Here is a 26,710-nt window from a genome sequence, read left to right on the forward strand (position 1 = left end):
ATCCTTGCACACCGGAACACATGCATTAAAATGAGAATAACCGCACGGGGCTGTGCCTAGTATTACATTCAGCATTGTGAATGTAAGCAATAGGGCCTGATCTGCCGTTCCTAATGCATGGACATGGACTGCATCTACTGTGCTGAGCATGAAACAGTTACTTGGTGCCGTCAGCTTTGACAGCTGTGATCATCTGTTGAGGCGAGGGGAAGAAGGAGTGCCCGGATTCAGAAGTCCACCATCCAGACCAGTGGTCTGTGTGGGCATAAAGAGCAGCAACGTATTCGACCAGTGTGTGCATAGCCTTGATCTAGCAGGGGGTGCCAAATATTAGAGGCTTATAATTTTGATTTACTTTGTTTCATTTTCTTTTCTATTTCATTTTGTTGCTGCATTAGCTGTTTACCATCAAAAACCACGGCATACGTATTTTCTGCTTTAAAAAATCTATCCAATTTGGGCTACGTCCACTTGGTGAGGATTCTCCATTTCCCTATTATTGCCGTCATAAAGACAGAGGCATTTGTGCCCTTTATTCCATCAGAGGAGGTATCAGAGGATTGACTAGAGATTATATTACTCTGGAATGTTCTGGAAAATGGGGGATGGACTGCCAAGCCTGGTTGAGGTAGTCCATCCCCCAGCCCAAGTCCCTGTTGCCTGCCACCACTCCAAGTGGTGGCAAGGGAAACATAACAAAAACTCACCAGTGTTGTGGGTGTGATTATGTCATTTCTGGGAAAAATCCAGAAGTGGCGGTACCTCTAGGGATCACCAGAAACTATGGTTTTACCGTAGAGTTTCTGGCAATTCCTAGAACTACCACTGCTGTTTCCAGGATTTTCTTGGCAGTGACATCATTACACTCATGACAACACCCCATGTCCCCACCCTCAACCTTCCCACCAGTTGGCAGGCTTGGCCAGAAATGACATCATCACACCCAGGCTTGGCCTGGCAACCCTATCCTCAGCTTCCACTGCAGCTTGCCCAGTCAGCAGCCTTCCCCACACAACCAACCAAGGAGGTAGGGGATGGAAGTACAGGCAGCCACCAGCTACTTTGCTGTTGCTGTGGCTCATCTGGCTGGCTGCCTTTCTCATCTCTCTCACGTCTAATTTTACATTTAAGTTGAATCATTTTTCTAATTGCTCCACAAGCCAAGTCGTTTACGGAATCACTTGTAAATGCTCGAAACTTTATGTTGGTAGCACTCTGAGACCAGTGAAACTGCGCATGGGGAACATAAGTCAAGGATTAGGGCAAAAGTCCTTGATGCCCCTTTAACTTCTCATTTTATTAACAATAAACATAGCGGAAATGATTTACGTTTTTTTGTAATCTGGGTGTACAAGGGCAATCCTTTTGATCTTGATAACAACCAAAAAATCCTACTCAGGCAAGAAATGTGCTTTATCTATCTATTCAAATCCTATTTTCCTTTTAGTTTAAATAATGAAATAGATTTATCCTGTTTTTTTATAATTCTTTCACTACTCTTTAGTATTTGCTCTTTAAGAATCAAACAGCTGTTGACTATTAATCAGCCACACCAGCCTAACCTGGCAACCAAATCACTTAAATTACTTACACCTGGTAACATTGATCCAAGCATCTGACAGTGGAACAGCCTTGTCTGCGCAGAGTAAGATGGAATTCTAATGAATGATTTTTCCACTTTTAGGTATGTTATCCTGTCTTTTTTCATAGCTTAATAATATTATATTATTGAATGTGTAATGTTCTCAAAGAGACACACTTGTTAGAAAATAGAATGTTTATTGTCGTTTGTAGGAGCATTGTCTCTTTTTGAGAACGAATAGCTGATGAAGCTGCCCTGGTAGGCAGTGAAAACGTTTGGGACATCCGGACCACGTTCCGTTCCTTTCTTCGTTCCCATACCCTGCTTCAACCTGAAGTGAAAGGAAAGCAAAAATTATGGACATTATTCAGGACAATTATGTATCTTTCACCTACCTTGCAAGCATTGCTGCCTCATAGAATATTGTAGCGTCTTGTACAGCTATCGCGTGTCTTCTTGACTTGTAGTATTTCGTTGTATATAGCTTTAAGTTTCATTTTGTCACTTTATTGTTGTCTAGCACTTTTGCACTTATTCACTGCTAAGAATATAGTTTTCATAGAAAATCCTTGAGCTTGGTATTATTTTTCTATACAGTTTATCTACTTAATACCTGTGCATTTTTTGGTTTAACCTCCAGGTACTAGCTGGAGATCTCCTGCTATTAAAACTGATCTCTAGCCGATTGAGATCAGTTCCCCTGGAGAAAATGGCGGCTTTGGCAATTGGACTCTATGGCACTGAAGTCCCTTCCCTCTCCAAACCCCGCCCTCCTCAGACTCCGCTCCCAAAACCTCCTGCTGGTGGCAAAGAGGGACCTGGAGACCCTACATATTGGTCATTGATGCAACTATCTTCCATGAATATGGAAATCTGCTCTGAAAGCCTTCTATGCTAATAGCCATCACTACATCTACTGGCAACAAATGCCACATCTACTGGCAGCCTACTGCTGCACTGGGAGAATATAGGCAGCCATCCTACACGTGCCTTAGCAGCCGCTCTAATTCCTATAGTTAATTTACCTCTGGCAGCAGGCATTGGGAGAAGAGTGCTAAAGAGGTAGCAGTAGCTAGTTTCTGTTGTGGGTATGGGGAAAAAGGAAAACAAAGAGATCCCCTATTAATCTATTTTGATTAATCAGGCTTTACTGTGCTGGAATTAGCATTTGTTACTTGAATAAAAATGTGGTCTGATGGAAATAATCTTCTTAAAAGACGACACTCGTTATGACAAGCTTTATTTTTGAACAATGGGGAATATTTGAATAGCCGAGGGTTTAGCTCTGCCAGAGCAGGAGCACTGCAGAAAAGAAAGCTCAATTCTTTCCCATAGTAACTGCCCAACAATTAATCCAGTATGCTGTATATTTTCCCAGTTAATGAAGCTTGATGGCAGGGCCTGTCACACAGTTGTAAAAAAGTTTTGGCATTATTTCTGGACTGTAATGTGAACAAAAAGTACAAGTCATTAAGATAAACACTATCTCCTCGCTGAAATCTAATGAGATGTGAAAAGGCGAGATTCTAACTGTTCATTTAAACTGAGATATTAAAGGATGGAGTGAAGTATTGTTTTAATGAAAGAACATGTCATTTGGATTTTTCTGTGTTTAGTATCATTGACCCATCAAATCCAGCAAGCCAGCAAAACACAGAGTTCAAATTTAAATATGTCTTCTGATGTAGTGCTTTCCAAAAGAGATTATTGGTGCTCACAACAACCTCAAACAGCTAGCCAATGAGATTTTGCAGGCCTACAGGTAGATGTCACATTCACGTTCCTTGTCACATTTTGGAAATGGATGGGAAGGGCAGCTTGGTGGACAGATGGAATGGGAGAGAAGAAGATATGGGACTCTGACTCTTCAGCTGTCCCTGCCTGCTGTGGACCACCCAATGAGAGACAAGAAAGATTTATTTATTAGATTTCTATGCCACTCTATCCTGACCTTTCACCCATTTCACCCGATAACTGCTGTGGTGCCAATACATGTTCCCCGTCACAGTAGTATAGAACTATATTGTTGCCTCTTTAGAGATCAAGAAGTAATTTTCCCCTGTGACACAAACTGGCTGGGGAAGGTCTTTTTCCCCCTGTTCTATATTGCTAGACTGGAGGACTATCTTGCATGAGGTTTGCTTATGATTATGTATGAGTTTCATGGTGAAATAGGTCAAAATTGGCATGCTCTAGATGGTTTGGGGGCTGTAAAAATGGTAAATTATCTTGGTGAGAACCACCAATGATTGCTTGAAGGGTAATAGTGATACCTCTATGTAGTGTATTGGCTTTCCCTGCTAGCCATATAGGAAGTGCTGGAATTTAGCCTCTTAGCAAGAGCAGTTTCACTTTACAGTTCCAGTTCACTTTAACTTTTGGTGGTGGTAGAAAATGCCATTAAGTTACAGCTGACTTATTGTGATCCCACAAGAGACAAACAGAGGTGGTTTGCCATTGCCTGTTGCTGAACAGTAACTCTGGACTTCCCATACAAGTACTAATCAGGGCTGACCCTTTTTAGCTTTTGAGATCAGGCTAGCCTGGACCATCCAGGCAGAGTTGCCAGCAATGGGTTGGGAAATACCTGAAGATTTTGTGGGTGGAACCTGGGGAGGGTGGGGTTTGGGAAGGGGAGACACTTCAATGGGGTACAATGCCATAGATTCCACCTTCCAAAGTGGCCATTTTCTTCAGGTGAACTGATTTCTTTCACCTGGAGATCAGTTGTAATAGCGGGAGATCTCCTGCCACCAGCTGGAGGCTGGCAACCCTACATCCAGATCAGGGCCACTTTTACTGATTACAATGGTTCAATTTCTGTGTAGCCTTCTCTTTATAATACTTAAAAGAGGAGACCAATTTTGGAGGGCTTTTGGGCTTTAGAAGAACTGGGACTAGAGCCTTTAGGCCTGGTTGTCTCACCTATCTGAAGGTGATTATTTTAGAGACTGGATCAACCAAGCCTCCCACAAAAAACTTGGAATGAGTGGGATGTGATGAGTCACAGGGTGAAAAGATTGTCTTTTGAACAAAGCCAGGATGGAGTTGGCCCGAAAATAAGTGATGCATAGGAAGTCTGATCACCACCACTTATTTAAAATTGATAGTTAGCAACACTGGAGAATGGAACAGTGAAATCACAGCTTCTTACAAAAAAAGTATATGGGTTTTCCCCAATGGAGAAGCATGCCTCAAAAGATGCTCTACCAAGTGATTCTATTTATTTACTGGAATATACCAGTTTTTCATATTACCTGTTATCAGCTACGTTTCATATTTTCTGGTCACTTTTGTTTCCTACAAGAGGAGTCCCTTTTCCTTTTGAGGAAAAAAACACACGGATAATGGTCTTTTATAATTTCATCAAAATTATTAATTGTATCCTACTTTAATCTTCCCCTGTCAGATGGCCAAGGATGCAATCTGATACCAATTCTACCCAGTACCCTGTATTATTTTGATGGCTGAATGTTCTTTTTAAATGAAATTACTGTGTGATTGCTTCCTGTTTATGCATGAATCCTCTTGGGGTTTCAAATGCTTCCCCATATTTCATAACATTTGGGTCAGTAGCTTTCTAGAAACCACAGTGCTCATTTTTGCAGATTAATAAGCCTATTTAAATTGGCTAAATATCTTGGCTAAAATGGACTAAAAATCTTCTTCCCTTTCTCTGGAATTTGGCTGGAATGGTCACTTGGGCAACTGGCCCAATTCTTGAGCATTTCATCCAAACTGGATAGAAAACAAAGTTGCAGTCAGGAATGTATTTCCTGCTGAAAACAGATGGAAAATAATGAAAACAAGTGGATTTAGTTCATTCATTCTGGTTTTCACTCAGTTTTGTTCTATGAACAGGGCTGTTCCATTTCTTTTTTCATTCATTTTGAAATTCAGCATTGCATAGTGGTTAAGAGCAGCAGAACCTAATATGGAGAACTCGATTTGATTCCCCACTCCTCCACATGAAGCCTGCTGGGTGGCCTTGGGCCAGTCACAGTTCTCTCAGAACTCTCTCAGTGGGGAGTAGAAGGTATTGTGATTGGAAGCAGCTTTGAGACTCCTTAAGGTAGAGAAAAGTGGGGTATAAAAACCAGCTCCTTTTCTTAATCGATGTGGTCCCATGAAATGATACCCTTTCAGCCTTTGGTATAGTTGCTAAGGTTCACCATTGTCTGATTTACTGAATATCTGGAGGAGATTTAGGGAGGGACTACAGCTCAGTGGTAGAGCATCTAATTTTTATGCAGAACATCCCAGGTTTTATCCCTATTAAAAGGATCAGGTAGCAGGTGATATGAAAGTCCTCTACCTGGGACCATGGAGTGCTGCTGCCACTCAGTGGAAACAATATTGATCTTGATAGACCAGTGGTCTGACTCAGTTAGGGTTGCTGTTCCAGGTTGGGAAATAGCTGGAGATTTTGGGGGTGGAGCCTGAAGAGGGTGGGGTTTGGAGAGTGGAGGGACTTCAATGCCATAGAGTCCAATTGCCAAAGTGGCTATTTTCTTCAGGGGAACTGATCTCTGTTGCCTGGAGATCAGTTGTAATAGTGGGAGATCTCCAGCCACCACCTGGAGACTGGCAACCCTAGACTCAGTATAAGGCAGTTTCATGAGTTCAATCTTGAAGAACCATTCAAATTCATTGTCAAATTTTCATGCATCCAAGCAGCAAGTAGAATTAAAAGGGGTTTTGTTTCTAGTCTCAGTAGGCAGGTCTAAATTATTGGCCTGTACATGATTCAACAAAAATGAGAAGTAGTAACAAAAGCTCTCCATTGTTTGTGCAATTTCTCTGGGGTTGTTTTCAAGCTCCAGTGCTCCTCCTCATAGCAAGGTGAATAAGATGTCAATGGGATAGATTAAATACGTTCAGGGTCCTCGTCATTTATAATATTTGCCAATTCTTGATTAAACTGATCGACATGCCTCAGCTTTCAAGGCCGGTTAAATTTGATAAGGATGGGAACAAAGGTGGGGAAGCTGCTCTCGGAGATAATCTATAAGTAGTTCAAAGATGGTTGGCCCTGATATTTTAAAATGGCAAAGCTCTGAACTTGAGAAGAAAAAGAGTTAGACCAGCCACAGAAATTTTTAGAGGGATTTTGTAAGTAATCTGCCTCTCTGGAGTTGGTTAAAAAAGTTTTGTTTTTTAATGAAACCAGGGAGGGGCCATAGCACTGTGGTAGAGTATCTGCTTCTTTAGCATGTAAAAGGCTGCAGGTTGAATCCATGAGAGAAATTAAAAAAAAAAAAAAGATCAGCAGGTGATACAAAAGTCTCTGCCCTGGAGAGACACCGGAGAACTGCTGCTGGCCAGGACAGATTATACTGGGCTAGATGTCCAGTATGTCCAGTATGTAAACCATAATTTGCTGCTAAAATCCTGGTTAGTGTAGCAGATATACATCATGGTGGGTTCATAGAGCCAATGTCATTTGTTGCTTGTCTTCTTTCTTGTTTCCAAACAACATTCCCAGATCCCAATTCAAGTTGGTGAGAACCAGCATGGTGTAGTGGTTAAGGGCAGCAGACTCTGCAGAAACAGGTTCGATTCCCCACTCCTCCACATTAAGCCTGCTGGGTGACCTTGGGTCAGTCACAGTTCTCTCCGAACTCTCTCAGCCCAAGTGGAGGCAGGCAATGACAAACCACCTCTGAACACCTCTTGCCTTGAAAACCCTATGGGGTTGCCATAAGTCAGCTGTGACATGGCTGCACTTTACCCACACACAATTCGAGTTCCTTGCATTGCCAGACTGCTGGTAATGCCTTGCAGGCCCATTTGCTCTTGCCTAGTAGAAACATATGTGGGAGGAGAAGAAGAGAAGTCTTCTCCTCCTCCCAAGCCTCCACTCTCATGGCTAATAAGTCCCCTCCCCTTCCCATCCCAGCCTCACTGAGTTCTCAAACTTTGAAGCTCTGAGATACAGTATGTTCTGTTAGATCCTCAATTCCATTCTCGTTTACTCACCACCAGCCACTCTCCCTTTCCTTTCTGTCCACCCACTTCAATGCATCATTTAAACCATACTGTGAAGCAAAATAAATATTTTATAGCACCTCTTATCTCTTCCGCTGTTTTGCTGCCTTTTAAATGTCCTCCTTAAGAAGAGGCTGAAGTTTCAAGCACATTCCTGGTGAATATTCAATAGAACAGAGAGGAGGGAAGGCAGAGTAAATGAGGCAGGAAGAAAGCACAATGAATAACTGAATGTAGCTGGAGCCCTAAGTTTTTGAAATGGTTTGTGCTTCTATCTCTATATGCAGAAAGGAAAGAGAGGTGATGCTACAGAACTAAGTAAGATTTCTGCATTCGTACATCAAACACAAAAATTAGTGAAAACCATAGTTAACAAGCAACGGTTTAGAATCCAGTTTTAGAAACTACCAACACACCAGTTTGTTGGGCAGCCTGCTTTCAGACATTGCACTAAATCAGAGGTTAATAAAACTATGGTTCATAAACTATGGTTCATATGGTTCAGAGATCCAGCGTGGTGTAGTGGTTAAGAACGGTGGTTTGGAGCGGTGGAGTCTGATCTGGAGAACCAGGTTTGATTCCCCACTCCTCCACATAATCTGGTGAACTGGATTTGTTTCCCAACTCCTACACATGAAGCCAGCTGGGTGACCTTGGGCAAGTCATGCTCTCTCAGCCTCACCTACCTCACAGGGTGTCTGTTGTGGGGAGGGGAAGGGAAGGTGATTGTAAGCCGGTTTGATTCTCCCTTAAGTGGCAGAGAAAGTCAGCATATAAAACCAACTCTTCTTCTTTTTCATAAACTGTGTTGAATCATATCATCTGAATGCAGTTTAAATCTCTCACAAGCCTATTGTCCTCCAAAGGCAGTGATCCATAATATTAGAGGTGGGTAAGAAAACTGATCTGTTCATTTGTTCATTGTTTAATCATTCATATCTCACTTTTCTCCCCAATGGGTACCCAAAGCAGCTTACAATACAAAGAAAGAAATGCAATAGAAAGAGAAGACTGCAGGAAGTGTTCCCTAGTGAAGAGCAAGTCTTCCTCTTTCTCCACCAGAACCTCCACCCAACTGTAGGATACATCCCTCAGGTAAGCACCAAAGGATAGATCCTGTGGCTGTTGCCCTTTTAGCTCATGGCCAAGGGCTCATACCTATAGGCATTCCTAGGCCTTAAATATCCATGAGAGGCAGAGGGGGAGAAAATCTCAGCCACCTTTTATTCAGCTGCTGCTAGCCATCTAGCAGGCTCTTGTTTCTTCATCTGAGCCTAAATAATCAAAAAGCTTGTTTCTTAGAGCTGAAATCTGAGCTATGTGAATGAATGGTAAAGGGCATGGATATAGAAACACCAGAAACATGTGTATGACCACAGAAAATAAAGTGTGTGTATGCACAAGTGTGTATCAAGTTGCAACCGACTTATGGTGATCCCATAGGACTTTCAAGGGAAGTTATTAAGCAGATTTATGAAGCCATTGCCTTACTCTGCAGAGCCTTGTTTGGTGGTCACCCATCCAAGTACCGATCCTCCTTAGCTTCCGTGATCTGATAAGATTGGGCTAACTATGCAGAAGTTGTTTATGATGAAAGAGTGGAGGAGAGAAGAATAATGTAAACTCCCCATTGTGGAGAAAGGTGGGGTATAAATGAAGTAAAATAAAAAAATAAAAAAATCTACCTACTCCATACAGATGTGGACAAAGGTGTGGACTTAATTTGTTTCGTTATGTATTGTTTACCTTGGCAGTCAGGGAACAAAAGTGTCCATGCTCAATAATATCTTCCAGTATTCCCAAAATGATATGCCAAGCAAAGTATCAGTCATAAGACTGTTATTGTTTGTCAGAGCTGGATTCATGTTTTGGAGACTTTTTGCTTTCTTAGCAACCAGCAGTGCAGGACCTCAAATGAGGATTCTTAGGCTGGGGTCCAAGAAAGGGTACCCCTGTTTAACAGTTTTGAGGGGTCTCCTTTATGTATGGGGCCCATTCTTGAGTAATCTGGCTGCCTGTCATGATGGATTTTGGTATGTCAGTAATTTACAGACACCTCTTGTCATCTCAGCATCTTCTTGTCTTAATGCAGTTGGCACAGTTGATGCAGTATATTTGAGTTGACCTACCAGCCTCCTGGGCTCTTTCAGCTAAATCCACCTAGCCCCTGAAGCCTTTGGAACATTCAAAATAAGGTGACAAGTTCAGCAATCCATGCTTCGTCTCACTCCATAATATCATGCAGGGCCAAACATTGGTGGGGTCATTTGGAGGGAGGGGTCTTTTGTTTGTAAAAATCAAGTTGGACAAGCTGACTCTCTGAACAACTGTTTTCTCTCGATGTTAAGAGGTGCTTTCCAAGTGCTCACAACTACTTGTGGTTAGATGTTCCTTATGAAATGCAAAACAATGACCTGGTGCTATATTTCTGAAGTCTGAACAGAACTCACAGACTAACATTTGGTATACTTGCACTGCTGACTGGGAAATGTAGTTCAGTTCAGCAAGCTCTGAACACATGCCAGTGCTATGAATGCTGATGTAAATTACACTAACTATGCAGAAGCAAAACAGCATACATGTAGCAAAACATACCTTAATATTATAAATGGTGCATTACCTGCTCAATGATATTCCTGTGACATACATAATCCAAGTGAGGCAGTATGGTCCGTGCATGCAGCAGTACTGCTGCAGCTCAGACACAAAGCTACTTGAGATTATGTTCATTTTGAATTAAGATTAAATCTCTAAAGTGATCACAGGAGGTGCAAACAGGAATTGTGAATGAGGGACATTTGATTTTCAGATACCTGTTTTGTGAACATTGAATCATCCCTGCTTAGGCCAATTTAGTGCTAAATCAATAAGAAAAACCCAGATCCTATCAATTCTACGCTTGGGAAGCTAGACAGAAGCAGGTGGCAATGATTTTCACAAAGCCCCAATGTCCTTCAAGCTGGATTTACATTTTCTTATGGAGCTGCTATTATTTTCTCCTGTGGTGGTTCTTGTAAGATGTATAAATATTCATCTATGTGATTTGATCACTGCAGTTTGTTTATATAACAAGGAGTCATAGCCTGGTTACTTGTTACACATGCAGCAGGATGGGCAATACAAACCAAATCCCATGCCCAATATTAAGTACACACTCTCAAAACTGGAAAAGTCCTAGACAAGGCAATGCACTAGGGAGACAGTCCTGATAGACTAGAGTGACTACATACTACTGACAAACTGAAGCCATGATCAAGTATGATGACTGGTTCAAGCTGTTTTCCTGCTGCAGTGCTAGAATACTAATGAAAGGCACTCTGAACTGTAATCTGTAAAGTACTTTATCCCACAGGACTGGGCTCTTTTTCTGTTTTAATAAAAATACTTCAGGTTCCTCAGCTTGGAGGTAACGGCCCACATATATACTAACCTGTGTTTTTTAGGTAATTGCATTGTTCGGTCCAAGGTCCTTCTCACTGTTAGAACAGTTTGCAAGAAAAAGCTATTGGATGGGCAGTTAAGGTAATAGCTATCCTGCAATCAAATTTTACACATCCTTACAAGTGGTATATTTGTTAATAATTATACATGATGTTTTCATCCCTATATAATTTTGACTGCATATCCTGCAATCACCAGAAGTACATTAGCCATAAAATCCATAAGGAGGAGCACATTACTGTAAAAAATACCATGTTAGTTGCACAAAGACAACTTTTCACAACTACAAAAGTATGCATGTTTGGCATAACTGCTTTATTCCAATGTCTATAATGGCTAAAGCATAACAAATCAGGAATCAGTGAGGGAAATGCTGGCATATTCTTGGCTCATACCATGGAAGATGGTTTACACTTTATTACAATTTTCCAATTAGCTGGCTGCCTGAAAACACTCGGGTTCAGTGTGTTAGAGGCACAGTTTGCTGCTGCTGGGTGTTGGAGTACAGAGACAAACACAACATATTGAGACCGTTATGGGCAAACAGAGCGGAACCACCTATGTAACCTTTTAATAATTAAAATTTTCTGCTATTCTAAAAATCCTTCCAGTTGGAACAGCAGGGTCAAAACCTTATTCATGTCTCACATGTTGAAATGGATTGGTAGTTTAAATGCCATTTGTTGAAAATTCTAATTAAAAATATTATGAAAATTACTGCCTCTTCCCCGGATCCTTGTGCTTAATGAAACATCTATGTCTGAATGTTTATTGGATAATCACATTCATATGTGGCCCATTTCATCAAGCTGTTCTCTTCTCATATACCATACAGAAGACATAGATGCAGAGTGTTTGGATAACTTTGTAGGTAATCCACAGGGTATCTATGGTAGGATTCATGTGAGATAATTCTGGAGCAGGTTGTGTGGGCTGGCCTGGCCTGGCCCACTCATATCTACTAGACACAATTAATTATAACAGATATGTTTTATTTTATTAAGGTTCCAAAAATTCCCACCAGGGAGTCTGACACAGTATAGAAAACGGCCATAAAAAACTGTAGCTCTGTGTGCGGAAGGGGGCAGAAGTGATACTAGTCTTATCTTTCTGAACTGGATTTTCCTCTACCTTTTGGATATTTGCTTCATCTAGGGGTCATTTACCCCACCTCCCAGTTATTTCTTCTTTCATTGCTCCCATTGCTTTAGTCTGCTGGCTTTTCTGTGTAGCCATAATAGTGAGATGCCCATCAAACAGGGTGGGAATGTTTATGGAAGCATGACCTATGCATGAGTCCTTCCATAATAAGCAGAATTTGTTTTTTGTATTTTGTTTCTCCTTATTTATTTAATTAACTTATTTGCTCACTGAGATTTAAGGTGGATTGCAGGATATAAAACATTGCAATCAGACAGCATGAGACAACCAATGAACAATGCAATAGAGCTAGGTAGGGCTGTTGAAAAAAAAATTCGGTAAAATTCAGATCTGGCAAAATTCAGCCCGTTTTTATTCAGGAAATGCCAAAGTCCGAACTCCCCCAGTTCGGATCTGTGGAATTCGGCATGAAATTCGGAGTTTGTGAATAAATTCGGCCATTTAAAGCCATTAAAAACACATTCGCTCCTTTCGTGGCTCCAGGGGGACATGTTTAGAGGTAGAGGTCCCACACATTCAGTGTAGCTTGAGAGGACCCTTCTTGCAAGAACCCCCAAGTTTTGTAAAGATTGGGTCAGAGGGTCCCACGTTATGGGGTCTGGAAGGGGTCCCCCCATCCTCCCATTGGAATAAAGCCATTTAAAGCATATTCGCTGCTTTCCGCAGCTCCGGGGGGCATTTTTGGAGGTAGAGGACCCAAACCTTCAGGGTAGCTTGGAGGCACCCTACTTGCAAGAACCCCCAAGTTTTGTTAAGATTGGGTCAGGGGGTCCCGAGTTATGGGGTCCCCCCATCTGCCCATTGGAATAAAGCCATTTAAAGCACATTCGTTGCTTTCCGTGGCTCTGGGGGGGTATTTTTGGAGATAGAGGTCCCAAACCTTCAGAGTAGCTTAGAGGGATCCTACTTGCAAGAACCCCCAGGTTTTGTTAAGTTTGGGTCAGGGGGTCCCGAGTTATGGGGTCTGGAAGGGGTCCCCCCATCCTCCCATTGGAATAAAGCCATTTAAAGCATATTCGCTGCTTTCCGCAGCTCCGGGGGGCATTTTTGGAGGTAGAGGACCCAAACCTTCAGGGTAGCTTGGAGGCACCCTACTTGCAAGAACCCCCAAGTTTTGTTAAGATTGGGTCAGGGGGTCCCGAGTTATGGGGTCCCCCCATCTGCCCATTGGAATGAATGGGAGCAGGCGATCCTTAATGTGCATCTAGAGAGTGGAAAATCCAAGGCAAAACCTCCTGTGCATAAATGGCCAGAGAGTCTTTGTATGTGTGAGTCTGTATTCCTTCCATTGCTGCCGCTCCTGTGCTGCTCCTGTGCTGATTGTGAGAGATCCTGAGCTGAGCTGACCTGCTGCTAGAATTGTATTGGATTACTCCTGAGTCCTGACTCCCAGTCCCTGCTCCTGAAGGACATCCACAGTTTGACCCATTTTGGGGCTTTTCTCTATAATTTTTTCCTGTGTGTGTGTATGTGGGGGGGGGGGGAGATTCTGTGTGTGTGTGTGGGAAGCCAAAGAGGGGTGGGTTTACCTGTTCTGCTGGTGGGTGGGCTTGATTGCCTCTGTGTGGGACTGTCCTTTCTGCTGTTTTTACCGGTTGCCAACTTCATCTGGAGTTAACTGGGGGTCAGTGAGTCTCTCTCTGGCTGGCTCCTATTGTTTCCAATGGGCTGTGCAGCCGGTCCTGTTGTTTCTAATGGGCTAGCCTGTCATTCGTTTTAGTACATCCCATGTCAGTGAGTCTCTCTCTGTCTGGCCCGTTTTTCTCCTTCATTAGGAATTTGCGTCTTCTGGTTCGGGGGGGCTGTTCTGCTGCTGGGGGGCTTGATTGCCTCTGTGGAGTGTTATTCTGGGGGGTTACATGTCCTGGGGGGGGCTTGATCTCGTCTTTGCGAGTGTGATTGTTGCTGTGGAAGATTTGAATCCAGCAGCATGAAATCTATCAATACTGAAGATACATAATTTGTGCAGGTTGCACTTACGCTAGGAACCTTATGAGATGCACTTTGGCTGTGTTGAAATGAAAAGATACGTTACCCATGCTAGTTACGCTGTTTACTTACACTTTGAGCGTTGTTGGATGCACTTTCGGCATAGTTACTTTGGCTCTTAGAAGCCACGGACTGGCTTCTACTGTGTGTGTGTGTGGGGGGGGGAAGCCAAGGGTGGGATTTGCCGCTCTCTAGATGCACATTAAGGATTGCCTGCTCCCATTCATTCCAATGGGCGGATGGGGGGACCCCATAACTCGGGACCCCCTGACCCAATCTTAACAAAACTTGGGGGTTCTTGCAAGTAGGATCCCTCCAAGCTACCCTGAAGGTTTGGGACCTCTGCCTCCAAAAATGCCCCCCTGGAGCCGCAGAAAGCTGCAAATGTGCTTTAAATGGCTTTATTCCAATGAGCCGATGGGGGGACCCCTTCCAGACCCCATAACTCGGGACTCCCTGACCCAATCTTCACAAAACCTGGGGGTTCTTGCAAGTAGGGTCCCTCCAAGCTACCCTGAAGGTTTGGGACCTCTACCTCCAAACATGCCCCCCCGGAGCTGCAGAAAGCCGCAAATGTGCACATGCACCCCACCCACGGGGATCTCTCTCACACAGAGACACTCTCTCTTTCTGTCCCCGGGCCGCAGAGTCGCCGGGCTCATGAACTCATCCATGACTGATTGGCCAGAAGAAGACCCAGCTTGGCCACCATTGGCTGAGGGAGAATGCTGATTCGGAGGCACCAAATTTGTATGAATTTATCCGGAGTCCGCCCAAACTCACCGAGTTCGGCTCGTCATTTTCCTGCCTTTTTTGACTTTGGTTCTATCCAAAGTAGAAACCGCCGAATCAGGGAAAATTCGGCTGTTTTTCATATCGGATGAAACCAAATCGACAGCCCTAGAGGTAGGAATATGGAATTAGAGGACAACATGAACAACAAACTAAGGCAAGGTACACTAGAAACAATGCAGAAAGTGGATTACCAGGTATAATGTGTGTGTGTGTGTGTGTGTGTGTGTGTGTGTGTGTGTGAAGTGCCTTCAAGTCCCAGCCGACTTATGGCGACCCCTTTTTGGGGTTTTCATGGCAAGAGACTAGCAGAGGTGGTTTGCCAGTGCCTTCCTCTGCACAGCAACCCTGGTATTCCTTGATGGTCTCCCATCCAAATACTAACCAGGGCTGAGCCTGCTTAGCGTCTGAGTTCTGACGAAGCACGTGATACCTACAATGATAATTGCAGTGGACTTAGGGTTGCCAACCTCCAGGTAGTAGCTCGAGATCTCCTGCTGTTACAACTGATCTCCAGCCAATAGTGATCAGTTCACCTGGAGAAAATGGCCGCTTTGGCAATTGGACTTTATGGCATTGAAATCCCTCCCCTCCCCAAATCCCACTCTCCTCAGGCTCTGCCCCAAAAACCTCCCACCAGTGGCAAAGAGGGACCTGTAACCCTAAGTGGACTACAATCCTATTCTTCCATAAATGTCCCCTCCTGCACTGTTCCTGGACAATATGTCCCTGTTTTCAGAATCCCATATATCTATTTGAACCCTATCAGATAGAGTCACAATTTTTGGCACAAGCCATGTAAAATCTCTGCTTTGTCTTTGGGGAGGGTTTTGGGGGAGTTGGGGTTGTTTTGTTTTGTTTTACATTTATTGCCTATTCTTCAAGTATAACCCTCCTTCCCAGTCATTGTTGGTGTGACCTCTGATTTAAGAACAGTTATGTTACAAGTACACAAGTGTGTCCCAACTTTCTCCTTTAAAATGTTGGATGGTATATGAGAGCCAGCATGGTGTAGTTGTTAAGAGCAGCGGACTCTAACAGGGAGAACCGGGTTTGATTCCCCACTCCTCTACATGAAGCCTGCTGGGTGAAATTGGGCAAGTCAAAGTTCTCTCAGAACTCCCTCATCCCATGCAGAGGCAGGCAGTGGCAAACCACCTCTGAATGTCTCTTGCCTTGAAAACCCTACGGAGTTGACATAAGTCAGCTGTGACTTGATGGCGTGCACACACATAATCCTGCAGTTTTACTAAGTTCTGTGTGCTGGTTGTTTCTTGCCCCTGGGTTTGTATTCATTTTCGAGCCTTTGTTTCCAGATCTGTTCAGCATGTGTTGGTATGATGCAGCATTAACAGATTGCTAGGCAACCTTTGATTTTTCAGTACTGAACATGCTGCAGCTGCATCCAAACAGAGCACAGACAAAGGTATTGTAAAGACTGCTGATGCCAGTGAAGCACTGAAGCCTTCCTTATAGTGATTGCCTCCTATGACAAAGAAACATTAGTGGCAGGCAGCATGAAGCAAGTGATATGTTTCTTCTAGGGCTGTGCATATCGGGTTTACCAACCTGAAAATAAATCTGAAAAAGACATTTTGGCTTTTTCTGGGTTTATTTGGGGCCAAATATTGAAATAGAGAATAAAGCCTAAGCCAGATAGCTGATTGCCAAATCAGCAGAATAGGTATTTTTATGGGTCCCTGAAGGGGTCTCCCCCTTCTCCATTGTAAACTTCACAATGCTTTTCTATGGAGAAGGAGGTGACCACTTTGAAGGCCCACAAAATCAGACCCCTGCCCAAACTTTACTAGATTTTGGGATCCATGCAAGGAGAGTCCCTTGCAGCTACCCTGAAAATTTGGTAACTCTATGTCTGAAAATGCCCCCACAGGAGCTTCAAAAGAATCCCATAGGCAAAAAAGGACCCAATTTTTTTTTTGGGGGGGGGGGAACCTAAAAAAAGCCAGAATACCCATTTACCGGTATGGGTATTTGGCTTATTTCAGGTTTCCTCCCAAAAATAGAGTCCAATAAGCCTTTTTTTCTTTTTTTTTTTGCACAGCCCTAGTTTCCTCCAATGGGACAACCAGCAGCTTTGGAGGCTATTTGGTGTAAGAAAAGCAATGTGGTGGGGTAAGTTACACCCCCCTTCCCCCATGTCATGGTTCCTGTTCATATTGGGGCCTCTGAAGTCTGCTTAATGAAAAAAAAATTCTGCTGGTTTCATCATGGATCTTCCAGCAATTTAACTGGTTTGACCACAGTTTTCTAGCATTATGTCTCTTACCTGCCGCAGCAAATTGTTGTGGGAGAGGAGGGAAAAGGTAGAGAGACAGTCTTGGACACTAATAACAAAACTAATAGAGAACATCTGATTATCCTCAGGTACAAGAAGGGAAAGAAGAATGTGAACTCTAATTTCTCACAAAATTCTCATAAAACTAGTGGCCATCTTAACACTTTTTTTTTTTAATAAACCAAGTGCTCCAATACTACCATGTTTACTACCATGTTTATAAAGGAGGACTTCCTGCCTATAGCAGTCATGACTGAGTAGTAGAGTTGTGCAAAAAAAATCCGGTAAATTTCGGGTTTGGGTTTATTTGGCCCAATTTTTTTCAGTAAACCCGAAATAAGCTGAATACCCATACTGGTAAATATCAGTATTCGGCTTACTTCCAGGTTTACCGGAAACATTCAGGCCTATTTATGGGGAGTTTTTGGAATCTCCTGGGGAACATTTTTCAAGGCAGAGCCCCCAAATTCACAGTGTAGCTTGAAGGGACTCTCCTTGCATGACCCCCGAGGTTTGGTGAAGATTGGGTAAAGGGATCCAATTTTATAGAGTCTGGAAGGGGTCACCTCCCTCCATAGAGAACAATTGTGAATTTGGGGGATCCACATCAAAAAAATGCCCCCCCCCCCGAGAATTTTAAATGTACTTACATTTTAGACTTGTAAGTAATGGCTGCCCCTGTGCTTCCTTCTTCATGGTCGATTGCAAGGTTGCAGTCTATCATGGGAAATTGAGTTTTCCCATGCTTGTAATGGCCACTTCCTTCCTCCCTTAAGAGTCATGAGAAAACTCAATTTCCCATGATTGACTGCAACCTTGCAATCAACCTTGAGGAAGGAAGCAGATGGGCAACCATTACTGACAAGTCTAAAATGTAAGTACTTTTAAAATTCTCATGGGGAGGCATTTTTGGAGGTAGAGTCCCCCAATGTACCTGGTACACTTGTATCCTAGTCTTCCTCCAAAATAATTGCAGAGTGTTATCCATATTAGTCTGTTATAGCAAAGTAAAACAAGAGTCCATCGGCACCTTAAAGACAACTAACTTTTATTTCAATATTTTATGCATCAGAGTTTCCTCTTCACCTATCTGAAGGAGCTCTGACTCATGGAAGCTCACACTCAAATAAATGCCATTAGTTTTTAAGGTGCCACTGAACCTTTGTTTTATTTTCCTCCAAAGAGCCTAAGATAAGACCCTGTGAGATACATTAAACTGAGAGACTGCTACTGGCCAAAGATCAGCCAGCAAATTTCATGGAAGAATGAGGATTTTAATGTGTCGCCTAGTTCCAGATTGTAGTCCAACACACTAAGCAATGCACCACACTAATTTTCCATATACAGGTAATATATATGAAATGTGTGATCACCTTAGAAAGCACTATATAAAAGCTGTTATTTTTATTTTGCTGCTGTTGTTGTCATGATGATGATAATTCAGATCTCAACTCAGTAGGCTTGTGCATATTGGTAAACCCGAGCCGAAAATAACGCTGAAAATTGCCATTTCGGCATATTTTCAGCTCAGGTTTACTGGGAAAAAAAACACACGGGAATCAGCCAAGCCGAATAGGCGATTCCCCTGAAATTATTATTCAGGTTTTCCAGTTCGGCTGGGGGGCGGGGGCAATGCTTCTCTATGGTGGGGGTGACCCCTTCCAGACCCCATAAAATCAGATCCCCTTATCCAATTTTCACCAAACTTTGGGGGGTTGTGCAAGGAGAGTCCCTTCAAGTTATGCTGAAAATTAGGGGACTCTACCTCCAAAAATGCCCCTCATTGGAGATGCCGAAGACTGAACCTGGAACCTTCTGCATGCAAAGCAGATGCTCTAGCACTTAGCTTTTACCTCCCAAACAAGGGTTAGGCCACCAGTAATATTACCACAACATACAGTAATTTCACCACAACATACACAGGAGTTATTAGACATGCTCCTGATCATCAGGAAAGTTTATGGAACCAAGTCCAACTATTGCTACTTTCTACTATGCATTTTTGTAAATTTCTTAAGTAACTTGTTTTTAAAGTATGAATCTGAACATTAATTAGTTTTAAGACTGAGACAAATTTTAGGGATCCTTTTTTTGTTAAAAGAAACAAAGTACTTTTAGTCATCTCATTCCAGTAGAAAACGTGAGACTTCAAATCGTTTCTCATTTTATATGGCTGGATAATAACTCATTAAAGCTGCAAGGGGAAATTATTGTATCAGTTGCCTATTGAATGTCACTTAATTAGCAAAAGTCAGCAGTGCCTTATTGTGTAAGATGGTAAATGATTTGCCCTTGAAGAGAATCTTTGCCAGTAAACAAAATATAGATTCTACAGTGATTTCTGTACCTAGAAAGTGTTGGCTACCTTATAGCATTAGTAATGATTCCGTATATTTTGGGTTGATTACATGGCTTGCTGTACTTCCTTATATCCTATATGATTATGTGATAAAGTTAAGTGTTTTTCATTTGAGTTTCAGCAAACATTCTTCCTAAATAATCACCCATATTTTGTGTTTGTATTGATCTGCCTTTATCTTTATGTTGATAACACTAGTAGTATCATTTCTAGAACCAATTCAAATTTGTTTTACTTATTCTTCCTCAGTTTAGTCCATGTTTTATGTAAACAATTTCTTTTGCAACCCAGTTCCCTATTTTGCTTTATATTATATTTACAACTGTTTTAAAAAATGTTCATGAAGGATTCTGCACTGTCTCACAGATTTAACAGTGGTAAGTCAGAATAGCCTGTATAAGTGATATTTAAAAAAAACAACATAAATGTGCAAAAAAGCATTAAGGTTAAGAATTGAGCTGACACCCAGGAAATCCACAGCTGAACTCTCATCTCAGTATAAACTCAAGAGTAGGTATTTGCTCATTATAAATGTTTGTTTCAGTTCATTTTCTTTTAAAGAAAATTCTATTCCATTTCATTAAATTTGTTATTAAAGCGATTATTTAATTCATTTTTCATTTCCATTTGTTGCAATAGGAAATGAAATTTTGGCTATCTCCTCTCTTCTTTCAATGAGGATGAAATTCTCAGGGTTTTTACCCTGAACATTCCTGCCAACTTTCAAAAAGATAGAAAAAAATGTCCCAGTCTTATAGACAATTAAAATGATCACTTGCAGTACAGGTAAGTGATAGAAAATCAAGTGATGCATATGAATGTGAGCAAACCTTCTTGCAAAGGGGGACGGTAAACACAGTTAAGGACAAAACTTTGCTGATTCTCCTATCATAAATCTAACATTGTTTTCTACCATTGATCATCTTAGGTTCAGAAGTACCTTTGCCTTGCTAATATGATATATTGTGTATTTATAGGGTTGCCAACCTCCAGGTACTAGCTGGAGATCTCCTGCTATTACAACTGATCTCCAGCCAATAGAGATCCAGTTCACCTGGAGAAAATAGCCGCTTTGACCATTGAACTCTACAGCATTAAAGTCCCTCCCCAAACCCTGCCCTCCTCAGACTCTGCCCCAAAAACCTCCCGCCGGTGGTGAAGAGGGACCTGGCAACCCTGTGTATTTATGCATTCCTCAGTTTTGCATCTTGTGATCTGGGTGGCTGCATTGCAGCAGTCATTTTGATAGCAAGTTCAGAGGTTGGGTTTTTTTTAGTAGGAAATCAAGTATCTGAATCCAATTACAAGTTAGTAGGGTTTATTTTTCGCAACATTTCCCTTAAAGGTCTTAAAAAGCAGGGATCTGATAAAAAGCATCAATGCAAAATCCTAAATTAAGGAGTGTGGGTGGAAAGAATTAGAGGTTGTTGTTTTTTCAAATTTGCAACTCAAAGGAGTAGCATTTGCTTTGACAAATACATAAATTCAGGTTTTCTTTCCAAACATTCTAGTATTTAGTTTGGTACATTTAAATCTGGTTTATTTTTCTAATCCAAAAAAGTCAGAATTATTAAAACCTTTTGTGAGGATTTTCTGTGAATGTGACACTGATTGCAAAGTCAATTGAAGTGCTTGTCTAAGAGGTGTCATAAGTTTACTGGAGTATCTGATATTTATCTAACCTAAAGCACAGTGATATGAGAATTAATCAGCTGGTTGATTCCCTTCCAAGTTATGGGTCTGTCATGTTTAAAAGCGTACATTTGGCTAAAGCCTAACTAGGGGAAAAAACCCTGGTAAAAATGGTGTAAATAAAAGGGAACCAAAAAAGTGAATCTCGAATAATGCTGAATTTTTCAGCATTATTCAGGGCTGTTTTGGCCACACTGGCATTTTTTCCCTCCCCTCTTCTCTCCCCTCTTACTTACCTGTTGTGTGACTCAGAACTTGGGCTCCTGGCCTCTTTGAAGTTCAGCGATCTCACTCAGATCACCACCACCAGAGAGGGCAGTCAGCACAGAACTAACCACTCTGCAGAGTCCAGCGTTCAGCTCTGCCTGGTGTATTTTGTAGATTCAGGTTTACTAAATCTGAAAATTCTTGATTTTTCAACAAAGCCAAATTGCTTATATTCAGCTTTTTCAGCTTTTTGAAAATTTCCGGGTTTATTAAACCTGAACCAGAAGAGCCCTAATCAGATTATGATCACCATAAAGTGAAAGAATTACATGGTCCCCACACACCAATCAATATAATCTTGAAGAATATGTGCCACTGTTATTTGGTTGTCTACTTGGTGGCTTGTAGAAAAATGACTCCTTTAAGATTAAACAAGTTCTCCAAATAACTCTTTTCATATACACTGTGTATACCTGTTGATGAACCAATTTATAGACCTTTGTAAAGATTCAACCTGTATCTGGTCCAGGAATAACAAGATATAGCCCATCCCTTTTAAAAACATTGTTTATTCAAAAGAAGGCCCACCAAGTACAGCAGGATTTTCTCCCAAGTAACTTTGTATAGGATTCTGGTCTTAGTGGCAAAAATACTACACGGCTTTTAGGCAAGTTTGCAGCATCTCATTATTATTCTCTATAAGGAGCGATCAGGGACACAATAAAAAAACATTCATTCTACACAACTCCCAAAGATTTTAGACTGGCTAAAGGTAGGCAACAGACTGGAAGATTTTATCAAACGTCATCTCCCTAATTATAAAACAAATCCCATTCAGAGATGTTAGAGAAATATGATGCCATTTAAAACCTGTTTAGAATACCTCTCCAGTTTCAACTGATCAGATATAGAAATGCAGTAGTCATAGATGGAATTCTATATTTCTTCTACTTCCCTAATTAAAGTCAGGAGCTGATGCAGAAAAAGAGTATGGTAGTTGACTTTCCAAGCTGGCCTTTCAAGCTGTTATCACTGAATGGCTACAGAAGGAATGGAACCGAAGACCACCTATACTGTTGCAATGGTTAGTGTGCTCCTGGGTTCAGTACCCCATGCAGCCTAACCAATCTCACAGGTCTGTTATGAAGATAAAATGGGACAGTGAAAGACCATGTATATCACTCTGAGCTCTTAGAGGAAAAGCAGGATAATGATAGATAGACAGAATCATAAGAACATAAGAAAAGGCATGCTGGATCAAAACCAAGGTCCATCAAGTCCAGCAGTCTGTTCACTCAGTGGCCAACCAGGTGCCTCTAGGAAGCCCACAAACAAGACAACTGCAGCAGCACTATCCTGCCTATGTTCCAAAGCATCTAATATAATAGGCATTATATCTTCTGTCAGAAAGATAAAAATTCTCCCCACTTTAACTTGGCCACACCTTCAGGGCTTAGTATGATTTTCTTATGGGGATTTTGACTGATTTAGCATTATTTTTAAAGGGACAGATTAAAGACAAACACACCCAGGGGCTATTTATACATGGGAGGCTTTGCCTTGGGTTTGCTGCTCTCAAGATGCACATTTTCCCCATCTGAATTCTCAAAACTCTGCATGGGGGCTAATTTTTGAGTTTTGAGAATTTGGATGGGGAAAATGTGCATCTAGAGAACGGCAAATCCAAGGCGAAACCTCCCATGAATAAATAGCCCCAGTCTGGGTCCTCCATGTACCTCCTCTGGAGTACAGTCTTTAGTAGTTCAATTACTGAGGCAGGCATGGCCTACTGAAGATTGAATTTAGAGGAGATTTGTGTTGCTGCACAGGTAGGGAGGTTGGCGGGAGGTAGAGATGGCACTTTGAAAGGATACTTGGGTGGTTTGGAGGATGAGCAGACCCTGAGGCTACCTAGTCAGTCAGTTCACATCTGAATTCAGGTCTGCTTTGGGCCAAAATAGCCCAGAAAGTGATTTTTGCCCTTATTTGGATAGCCCAGGATAGCCCAATCTTGTCAGATCTTGGAAGCTAGGCAGGCTTCACCCTGGCTAGTATTTGGATGGAAGACCACCAAGGAATAGCAGGGTCATGATGCAGAGGCAAGCAATGACAAACCACCTCTGAACATCTCTTGCCTTGAAAACTCTATGCGGTAAACATAAGTCAACTGCAACAATGTCAGAAAAGGGGGAATGAAAAGAACTGAGTGGCCCAGCATAGGGTAGTCATCAGAGTAAGAAGAGAAAAGGCTAAGCAAGCCTGGTTCTTGCCAGCCTGGTTATTGATATATTCAATCTGAGTGTTGCTGGCTCTGGTCAAATATTTCCAGAAATCATTTACCAATAAGAATGTCTATGTTCCTCAGAAGTTTGCATGACAACATACTTTCAGTTCTTTAGGCTTAGAAAGGGGGAAAAAGAAATGAGCTCCAATTCACAGAGATTAAGGAATGAATAAAAGAGGTTTAAATTGGTAAAGTGAGCCAACATGAGTAGTAAACCTAGGTTAAATAGGGTTAAAATGTTAAGGTGTCAATCAAAAGCTGCTACAACATGTCCATCCATATATAGTCTTTGCAGTTTCAGGTTTAATTTAAAAAAAAACCAAAACATCAGTAAGCTAAAAAAAAAATTTGACTAACTTTTTGTATAGCTACTTTTGCCTGTGTACCAGCAAGTTCGCTAATTTACTTTGTAATGAATCTCAGAGACTTAAAGCTTCTCGCTTTCACCAAGACTATTATCATGCATTATGTATGTAAAGTTGAAGAAAAAAGAAAAGCCTTCCAGACAAAAAGACAAGAAAAGAAATAAGGTAGACTCAGAGAGCACCATTATGATGATGCAGTATACAGATATTCTCAGTTCATTTTATTTATTTATTCATCTATTCATTTATAGTCCACCTTTCTCCCCAGTGGAGACCTAATTAGGCTTACATCATTCTTCTCTCCTCCATTTTATCGTCTCAATAACCATGTGAAGTCGTTTAGGTGAAGAGTGTGACAGGCCTAAGGTCACACCTAGCAAGCTTCCATGGTAGAGTGGGGATTTGAATCGTGGTCCCCCAGATCCTAATCCAACATTCTTAGCTACTAGACTAGACTGATCTAAAATTTGCTCAGAGTTCCTTCTGTAGTTCTTAGATGGTAGCTCAGCACAAGCATAACTGCATAAAAAGGAGGAAGGAGTGGGATCCTATTTGCTGTCTTCAGTCCTCTAGATGCTGAGCTGAATGGTTGAATAATAGCTTGAATAATACCATGGGAATCTGAAAAAGTAATTCAACTACGAGATGCCTTTCCTTAGTAATGACAGGGTTTCTTAAGTCAAGCAAGACCAAGGTATAACATGCCCAACAAACACTAGTTGTAGAATTTACTGTCACAAACTATTGTTAGAATCCAGTCCAGTAGTGACTTAAAGATCAAAAAGCTTTTTAGAATATAAGCTTTCAAAAGTCAAAGCTCCCTTTGTCATATATCACGGATGCTGAGAACTGCACCATTCATCATGAACCAGCGTGGTGTAGTGGTTAAGAGCGGTGGTTGGACCGGTGGACTCTAATCTGGAGAACTGGGTTTGATTCCCCACTCCTCCACATGAGTGGCAGAAGCTAATCTGGTGAACCAGATTGGTTTCCCCACTCCTTCACATGAAGCCAGCTGTGTGACCTTGGACTAGTCACAGCTCTCTTAGAGCTTTTTCAGTCCCACCTACCTCACAGGGTGTCTGTTGTGGGGAGGGGGAAAGAAGGTGATTATAAGTCGGTTTAATTCGTCCTTAGTAGAGAAAGTCAGCATATTGGTAGAGAAAGTTGACATATAAAAACCAACTCTTCTTCTTCTCTAGAGAAACTTACGTTGACTGAACTGCTCATTTGCATGTCTGCTGAGCCCCTCAATAGACATCTGAATGTTGCTGTTCAATGTTCAGATCAAACACAGTGTCAAGCCGTTTTATATTTCCACAGCAGTAGCTTATGCTACAAGGTCACAATCAGCCCAAGCTAGAATTATACTTTATATATTGTGGCTTGCAGCCCCGTTCAGGTGGTGAACTAAATATTACTGGAGAGGAAATGATATATCCCTCAGGGATATGATCAGGGATATGACCCACATTGAATATGGCACATGTTTGCACCTGCACAGTTGGTCATAATTATCATGGTAGCAACAAGTGATTATAAGAACTGCCTTGCAAGTACAAGCCTGAGAACCATTTCTACTAAGCAAACTAGAATAAATGTATCATTTAAAGATTGCAAATCCAAAGGGGCTGCTTATAGAGTTACCATCCATTAGTTTAAACATGCACATTTGAATATTGGAATCTGAACTGAACTCCCTCCATCTTTAATGTTTTTAATCCAACCAAAAGAATCACTAAATTCAATGGCATGCAGAAACCTCTGGCCAGCACCAGAAGTGGCTGATTTTGGGAGCTTGCTCTCTGCTTTACAAAGCAAGGGAGAGCAAGTGGGAAAGGAATAAATGGAGAAAGTGATAACAGCAGAGCTCCTTCTCCTCCCCATCTCCACAATCCACAGGCACTAGACCCAAATCTCCAGGAATGTTCCAAGCTGGAGTTGGTAATCCTAATTGCCTGCAGTGGATTGGGGGTTTGTTTATACTAGGGGTGTGCATTCAGATTTGCCGAACCTGAAAAAGTGGAATCTGAAAAAGTAACAAAAATCAGCTTTCCCCGGCTTTTTGGGATTACCCATAGGCTTCAACTGGAGCCTTTAAATCCCCCTGCTCCATTATAGTCTAGGGGATATTTCCAGGGCTTCGGGGGTGGGGGGAGGTGATTTTTTAAGGTTGAGACACCAAATTTGTACCACTGCATGTTTGTTTGTAAAGTGCCGTCAAGTCGCAACTGACTTATGGAGACCCCTTTTGGGGTTTTCATGGCAAGAGACTACCAGAGTTGGTTTGCCAGTGCCTTCCTCTGCACAGCAACCCTGGTATTCCTTGGTGGTCGCCCATCCAAATACTAACCAGGGCTGACCCTGCTTAGCTTCTGAGATCTGACGAGATCAGGCTAGTCTGGGCCATCCAGGTCAGGGCGTAGCATTGCTACCTCTAACTTAAAAAAGAACTCCCACCCAGAGCCCCAGAAAAATTCAGGACATTCCAAAAAAATACAAAAAACTCATACTGGTATGGGGATTTTTCTTTAAAAAAGCCAAAACCTAAAAA

Source organism: Euleptes europaea, chromosome 6 (assembly GCF_029931775.1).
Source record: "Euleptes europaea isolate rEulEur1 chromosome 6, rEulEur1.hap1, whole genome shotgun sequence".
NCBI lineage: Eukaryota > Metazoa > Chordata > Lepidosauria > Squamata > Sphaerodactylidae > Euleptes > Euleptes europaea.